Genomic DNA, 8,964 nt, shown 5'->3' on the forward strand with positions numbered 1-8,964 from the left:
TACATTAGCATGAATCATAACAGCAAAATCTCAGAAGCAGCCTATATTCATTCATCAACAGATGAATGAAGAAAATTTGGTATTTACAGACAATGGAGTACTACTTTGCCATAAAGAAAGGTAAATTTGAATTATTTGAGGTTAAAATAGATGCACCTTGAAGTAGTAATGCTAATGAAAATAAATCAGATGCACAAGTTTAAATACCACATTTCTCTCATATGGGAAACCCAAAATAGAGCAAAATAAATGATAAATAATAGGAAATAGGGAGATAGACATTTCTCAGATAGATTGAGATATATAGATATAGATAGATAGAGAGAGAGAGAAAGAGAGAGAGAGAGGGAGAGAGAGAGAGAGAGAGAGGAGGGGAGGAGGGGAGAGGAAGGGGAAAAAAAGAAATTGAGATGTGCTATGCACATATAACAACTCCCCAGAAGGACTGTAAACATTATATACTGCAAACAAACCAAGAATCACAAATGGAATCACATCAGAATAAGAGGCTTGTGCAGAGCAAAGGAAACCATCAACAGAATGAGGAGACAATTGTACAGAATGGGAAATAATTTGTAAGCTACTCATCAGACAAGGACTAATATCTAGAAAATAAAAAAGAACTCAAAAAAATTAAACCCTCTAAATTTAAAGACCCAATCCAAAAGAGAGCATCTGAAATGCACAGATACTTCGCAGATGAAGAAGTACTAAAAGCCATTAAATACATGAAAAGATACTCAATATCACTGGCCATTCAAGAAATGATGAGAATCAAGACTTGTCATGTAGAGGTACAAGATCCCAACAATGAATGTAACTGTACTGTATCCCTAAAATGTACCAATAAACTCAATTAAAGCTGAAAAAAAAAATTTAAATAAAAAATAAAAATAAAAAAAAAGAAATACACATTAAAACACTAAGACTCCATCTCACTCCAGAAAAATAGGTTCAATTATTTCAAATTTCCACAGTCTCGAATAGAAAAATATACCTAAGGCACTGTGACAAAGTTCTAAAGAAGCTCATCAGCATTATTCACATACACACACATAAAATATATATTAAACACTATTCTCAGAACCAAAAAATTAATGGAAGCTGCTCATAACACTAACTTTTCAGAGAAAATATTCAGAGTGAGCTATAACATTTTGATTTCTATTTAAAAATTCAATGGTTAGATGGGACCTCTCTAAAGCTAAAATCATAGAAAATATCTGACAAACCCTTGTTAAATAACTGACGAAATTATAGGTGAGATTATGCTCACATTAGCCACAGTGCCCACGTCTACTCCAGTTTCATTGTGGTACTCTTCCCAAGGTAAATTCTCATCATCATCTTTTCAAATATATTTAGCCACGTAGAAGACAGAATTTTTTTAAAAAATCCCAGTGATGAAAGAAGAAAAAGGAAGCTACATAGTTATAAATGCCTATGTAATTAAAAAGTAATACTTCAAGATCATTAACAATCTCTTAATATAAAAATAGGATATTTCTTCATTTCATCAAAAATGGCCACGTCAAGAACACAAAGAGAAAAGAATAGAATGAGGTAAAAAATATTCATTGACTTATAAGTTAAGTCTGTGGAAAAGTTGTCTGAATGGTTGGATATCAGAAAGCAAAAGATAAGATGAACAGATAACTCTACAAAAATTCATAACTTTTCAAATTATAATGCAGGATATAAAACCAGATTCCAATATGTAGTCATTGGAATAGAGTTCTAAAATTCCTCAGGAATTCAACATGACCTGACTTTATTTTCCTTCCTCTGATACACCCATATTTACTAGTGTGCCACTCAAGACAACAACGACTAAAATGAACAATGTCCCAGATCTTCAATCTTTAAAATATACAATATCACTTGTTTATATTTGAGTTGTCTAATCTGTATACCACTTAAGTAGACCCATTTAATGTTTGCATATTGGTTACTACATAAAAGACATGAGGTAATTTATAAAATATTTCCATATTTTAATAGCTACTTTATTTCCATTTATATTAGGTTTCACTATTCTTTTGGTTCCCCATATCTTCTACTGCTTTCCATTTTCACCAGCTTCACCTTAATTTTATATTTAAATCATGCATTCTTATTTTTAAAACTCTAAGCATATTTGTTTCAAAGTGAGTGAAAATTAACCAGGGAGAGAAATAAAATTAAAAGGTAAGTCAGTACTTTACTGAATTTGAAAACAAAAAAGCAGTACAAAGTCAACTGCACCTTTTCTGCCTCTCTTCATCTTGATGATATCTGAAGGAAGACTCCTATTCTGGCAGGTTCTCATTGTATCTAGTAACCTCAGGAGCTATTAAAAGATACAGGAAACTAGAGAGAAAAAGGTGGTGGTGCTGATAAAAGAAAGAATTAGTTCACAATTGCTCAAGCTAAAGACAGCTTTGAAGAAGTTAATTATTTAAAAAAATTTTTTGGCATTTCATCAGGATCCAGTATTGATTCTGTTAATATCACCATCACTATCACTATCACCATTTTACTAATAGTGAGATGTTTTGGTTCATGTCTAAATAATGTGAAATCTATAACTAGATAACTGCAAACATTATTTCATTGGTTCATATATCAGGGAGAAAATAACATTGATTTTTGGCAATAAGTGCCTCTAATTCTCCACGCTGCATTGATGCCAAAGTTTAGATTAACTACTTACCAATAATTGAAATAAAATGGGCACAGCCTTATAATTGCATAAGCGGCACTAAAGAGGTCTCTTAACTTCATTTTCCTTTGCACTTCTGAAGGGCCTACCATCCATCTCCTCCATCAGAGTAAAATCTCAAACAACCAAAATATAATCTGGGAAGAAAAAGGTTTAAAACTGCCTGACCTTAGCACTTGTACAAACTCACTAGAGGAAATAGACATTAGAAAACTTGCTTGGAAGTAAACATTAATTCTAAACAGCACCAAATAATAACATATCTATTTATTAATTGAACACACAAATGTGAGTTCCATGGTTAGAAGGTTTAATTTCATGTAAGCATTTCACTTCATGGCATTTGAAGGAACATACAGCAAGCTTCTATAAAGTTTATTATAGAAAATAAAATTCTTTATGGTCTTTAATAATTCTTTACTTTTTATGGATAATCAAGGCAGCCAAAAACAAAAACAGGGAAACAGAAATACTACTACTTTAATAAGTTAAATGTTTCATTCTCTCCTTCTTCTATGCAAATTCTTTCTGATGGATAATTTTAATGTCATTTGTGTATGAATGTTTATAATTATTATACAGTCTTTATAATTCAATTAAATTTATGCAACATTATTTACATATTTCTTAGTGTTTAGACATTTGCTATTATGACAAGGCTGACTTTTTCATTCTCTGAATTGCTTTTCCTCACAATTTTATGTTCCAGAGAAACCAGTAGGAATTTTAATAAATTCCTAGTAAAATTATAATTAAAAGAGAATAATATATTGACATAATACAATAGCTCATTATGTGTAACTATAGACACTGCTTCCTAATGTATATTTTTTAAAGTTTTAAATTATCTTCTATATTAAATTATACATGTTTTATCATTATAACACCAGATATTGTCAACAGTTAAGGATCAAATAAGCATGGGCTTTTATTTTATGTGAAACCAGCTGTATTTCAGACACAGCAAGTCATTCATGGCTAGCCAGTATTTGAAAATCAGTATTATAAATGGTCTCAGTAAAGATTTCTTTATTACATGAAGTTACTTTTTCTGCCTATATTTCTACCATTAATTCATTCAATAAACATGTGTTGAATTTCTAATATGTGCCAGACATAGAATGAAGTCTATTCTTGTGTGTCAGTTGACATTTTATGTGTTAAGGCTTCATGTGTTTCTATTTCCAACTTATCTCAAAATTGCTCAGTTTCTATTTTTTATGTACATTTCTAACCCTCCATGTTTTCTTTTCCTTTTTCTATTTTAACCTGTCTGTTCAGTTATCTGTACATTCTCTCAATTAAAAATGCTCTTCAACATTGTATTAATGGTTTTGGAATATCCATTCTTAATTTTAAAGAATGTTAAACATTCTACAGATTTTAAAGGCATGTTTACATATATACTTATTTAGTTCAGATAATTGTGCAATTTTAAGCCAAAATAATGTTTCTTCATAAGTGAAGATTTAGTAAGAAGCTAAAAATTCATTGACACTTTAATGTATTCTGAAGTCTTTAAGATGAATTTTATTCAAAATAAAAAATCTGTATAATAAACTACATACATAAGAATACCATCATTTTTAAAGTTTAAATTATCTATTTTAAAAAGGTAAATATACAGCAGAACTCACCTAGCATATAAGAGGCCCTGGGCACAATATCCAAAATTGGAGGATAATTAAGGAAAAATTCATTTATTTTCAAATTGAAAATGTAAAATTTTTCAGATGTAAACTATTTGATATCCTGTTCGGTATAGAGGTACCTCATTCCACATTCCTTCTTTTTTTTTTTTTTACACATACAAATATTTAAGAAAGAAAACAGAAAGACAAAATTAATGTCATAAATATAACTTGAAATGAATAGAAGAGTCCCAGGCTATCTATCCCCTAAAAATGAGAAGCATGTCACAGTCCAAAGGAAAGGAAGAGAGAAACAAAATATTGCAAATGATGAAAGTTAGAAAATTGTAAGAAAAAAATTAAAGGAAATAAAAAAGATGACTTGTTCAGGGAAAAATGCCCTCGGTCCACCCCATCCTTTCCTTTGCTAGCTCTCGGGGTCTGAAGCAGACCCTTCGCTTCAGCTAGGATTTACTGTGTGATTTCCATTACTGGGGCACAGAGCCACCTGATTGTTATGGGGTGCTTCTGCTAAAGGCTTCCATGTTGAGGCTATCCATCTGGATGTCTTGTTTATTTCACCCTCCATTTTAATTGTTCTGGATTATTTGTTTTCTCAGTGGCCCAAGCTATGTGTGATCTTCAATGGGGCCAGTTCCCTGACACTGAAGATGTAAGCAGAACTGAGAAATAGTCCCCCAATGACTTAGGGGAGCAGAACAAAACCAAATTTCACCAGAATCAGGATAGATAGAGGAGGGTCTCATGTACAAGTATAGATGGGTAGATGGTATAAGAGAAAGAAATGAGGTCCTTGTTTCAACTTCTTTAGCATCTTCGTGTAATCTTCCACAGCTTTCCTTTTTACCCTCGCTTGCTCTCTTTGTACTTTACAACTGTAGCTGGCAGCACAGAGTGCACAAAAGCAATGTTGTTTTCCCTAATACTTCAGGATATCTGTATAGTGGTTGATTAATAAGAAAAATTTACATACTATTTGATTCCTTTGGACAGGACTTCTAACATGTACATCAATCAAGTCGGATGGACATAAACGCAGTGAAACATTAATTGTCAAGATTGCTAAGCAAGCGTGACATTTTGTACCAGTTAGCATCTTCATTAAAAGAGCCCAAATAAGCACGGAACAAGTACCATCTCCTACTCCCATCCTATTTGATGAAAAGATAATAGAGAACGCAGATTAGACAATAGAATGTTTTGTTTTACTTAGGGAAGGCAAAAAGAGCTTTACTTATTGAACACTGTCCCCAACCATGCAAACACTGGGAAGAGAAGTCTCACTAAGGACATGGAGCTTTTATCTCAGAACCTAAAACCTATGTTAACAAATTTTTAAAAAACACATTGTTTAATATTACTATGGTGCAAATCTTGAGCAATGGAATCTTTATAAAAAATGTATATAGGTACTAGAATACTTTTCTATTTTATAGCTTTAATCTGAACAAAGCAAAAAACATTGTAATTACAAAGGTTAATATATTTCTCCTACCTAAATGACCTCATTCTGTTTGTCACATGTCAAAAATTCACCATATTATGTGGCAATCTCTAGTCTAAATGCGGAGAATACTATGAATAACCTGAACAAAGTCTCTGCTTTATATAGCTTTAAAGAATTGGTCAGGAAGTTTAAACAAACACCAAATTCTAAGAATGGCAATAAAGGAAGTATCTATAATCAGTGAACACCAAATCTTGAGAATGATAACAAATGGAGCTATTTCCTTAAACTGATATATTTAAATCTATAATACAACTATATTGTATTTAATGGCATACATAATGATAGCCCTAATGATTTTAAAGAATGTATAGGAATTGGCTTACTTAAAATACTGAAATAAACATTTCCTTTGTGTTGGAAAGTAATGCCTAGTGTTCTCATCTCATGATATTTCATTATTTAAATTTTATTTTTCCATGGCCAAGTATTTTCATATATTCAATATTGACCATGATCCCTACACACAGAGTTTATGCCCTGGGCTCCTATTTGTTCCTTTGGTGCAGCTCCCTATGTGTACTTCATAGAGGGTTTTCCAAGCACTATTCATTCTGAGCTCTTCTGCTCTAGTTGTTGGGATACTTGAAGCCATGGTTCATTGGGCTCTAATTGGCTTCCTTTAGTTGGCACTAATTCTATGGAAGTGGGAGGAATCTCTGGATTCCCAGCTTTGTGATACTGATGGAAGAATGACAGAAAAGATTAAGAGAAAGATTAGAGAAAGAAGAGAGTGGAGACAATGCAGTCATACAAATGCTTGTCTAACTGATTCCCTCTAAGAATCAAAATGAATAAATGGGAGTTTACCCCTGGGGCTATTCACATCCATGGCTGAACACCAAGAGAAATTTCCTCAGGTGAAAGCTGATCCCACATCTTCTTGGCAGGGTCTGAAATTTCTTCAATGTGGGGATGATGGATGCCAATGTCCATAGAGCCAGGGAGAAAATGTAAGAGCAGCAGGCTGGTAGTAAGGCAAGAGCAAGCAGGGCTTATTGTGGGACCTAGAGAGATCCTGTGCCCATGCAGGATGCTGCTGCTTCTCAGTTCCATGACTGTTTCTTTTCAAATGTTGCAATAATTTCTTATTTTTTAAGAACTATGCTGCCTATCCAGGTTGGACTCACACCACTCTTAGGTTCTTCTACACAGCAGTAGCTGCCAAAGAAATCTGAGTTGATGATAGTTAGCTTTTCATCTACAAACTAGCAATCAGCTTAAAAGGAAAACACATTCAAACTCAATCTGTTGCACCCAGAGACTTTAAAAAAGAAAACACTGATAAAATACCATAAACTGTGTAACAGCCTCATTATGACTAGAGTAGACCCCTTTGACTTACAAACTCAATTCATTCCTGAAGTCTGGTTGTTACTTAAATTGATCAATTGAAGGCTCAGTCTCCTCCACTCAACCTTCAACATCTCTCTCCTGCACACACGTAGATACCAGTACTGTTAGACAGACACTGGCCCAGGATTTCTCAATTAACCCCACACCAGAAAGGGTGTTGTAATATTCCTTCCTGAACTCTTTAAGGGTTAAATCTGTATCTGAGACCATCCATAAAGGTAAGTGGCTAGCATTTGGGTCATAACTCAAGACGCTGGTCATAAATTAAAACTAAAATTCTGGTCATAACCCCAGTTGTTCACATGTCAGGCCAATCATAACTTAAGTGTTCACTATTTAGGTGCTCTGATCACACCCTTAGGAAAAGTTTACTTAAAAAAGAAGTTGCCATGTTCCTGAGAGTATATTCTGTGCTGTTTTCTTGGAATCTTACTGCCTTAACTTTCCTAATCCAATGGCCATCCAGAGAAAATTGGAGGACACCTCAGGTTTGCCACTCCAATGGGACACAGTGCAGATTCATGTATGATTTATACCCATTTCTGTAGGATTTAAAACACATAAGTAGCTAGTGAATACATCCCGCTTAATACCTCTATTTTCACTACCAAAATCTGATCTTAACATTCACTTAACAAGATCAAAGCTCCACCAATGAAACCCAAACTCACATATGTGATCCTTTCTGAAAATAGCTAGCTTCAGCCAATCACTATTAGAATTGAAATTATGTGTGGATATCTAGCTTTACACTAATTGAATACAATTCAACTTTAAGTTGTAGGCATTTCACTAAAGGAGGAAGTTCATAAATTTTATGTAAATATCTTTATTTTTAAATATTGACACTTCAAATTATTTTAAAAATATCTCTCCAAATATTTTAGTCAAAAGGTGCAAAATTTCAATAGCAAAAATAAGTTCAAGAGATCAGTTTATGGTATGGTGACTACAGTTAACAATAATATATGGCATTCTTGAAAAATAATAAGAATTAAATTATCAGTAGACTGCACACTCAGCGTGTATGAGAGCTAAGTCCCCAGCAACACAGAAAGGAAGAAAAATGAGACAGAGATAGAGAGAGAGAGACACTGGGGGGTAGAGAGGGAGAGGAGAAGAGGGGAGACAGAAGGAATGGGGGAGGGAGAGGACAAACATGTTATCACACACATAATGAAACAAGCTAGGTTACTATTGGAGGACTCTTAGCATGTTTTGTATTGCCCTATTTTCTGCTGCTCTAACAAAACACCCGAAGCTGAGTAATTTACAAAGGAAAGACATTTATTTGGGGTCATAGTTTGACAGTCCATGAGTGTGAAGCTGGTATCTGCTAGTCTTTTGGGGAGGTCATGGCAGAAGATGCATGTGAATGATTGACTTTATAACAACCCTCTCTTGAATCAATTAATTCAGTCCTGCCAGACCTAACCAACTTCCAAGTGAACTCTCCTAGTCTCTTAAGAAAGATATCAATACATTTATGAACAAGAGGACTTTGTGATTTAATCATCTCTTACTAGGCCTCAATTCCTAAATGTCGCATCATCCCTCAGGGCCATCAAAGGGGGAACAAAGTTTCTGGTATATAACCCTTAGGAGTAAAGCTATAGTCAAACCTCAGCATGAAGTGTCAGATATATGTTATTCTATTTAGTTACTCCAAATCTATCTATCTATCTATCTATCTATCTATCTATCTATCATCTATCTATCTATCATCTATCTCTGTGTGTGTGTATATA

Source organism: Fukomys damarensis, unplaced genomic scaffold (genome assembly GCF_012274545.1).
Source record: "Fukomys damarensis isolate Sample0158 unplaced genomic scaffold, DMR_v1.0_HiC HiC_scaffold_3, whole genome shotgun sequence".
Lineage (NCBI taxonomy): Eukaryota > Metazoa > Chordata > Mammalia > Rodentia > Bathyergidae > Fukomys > Fukomys damarensis.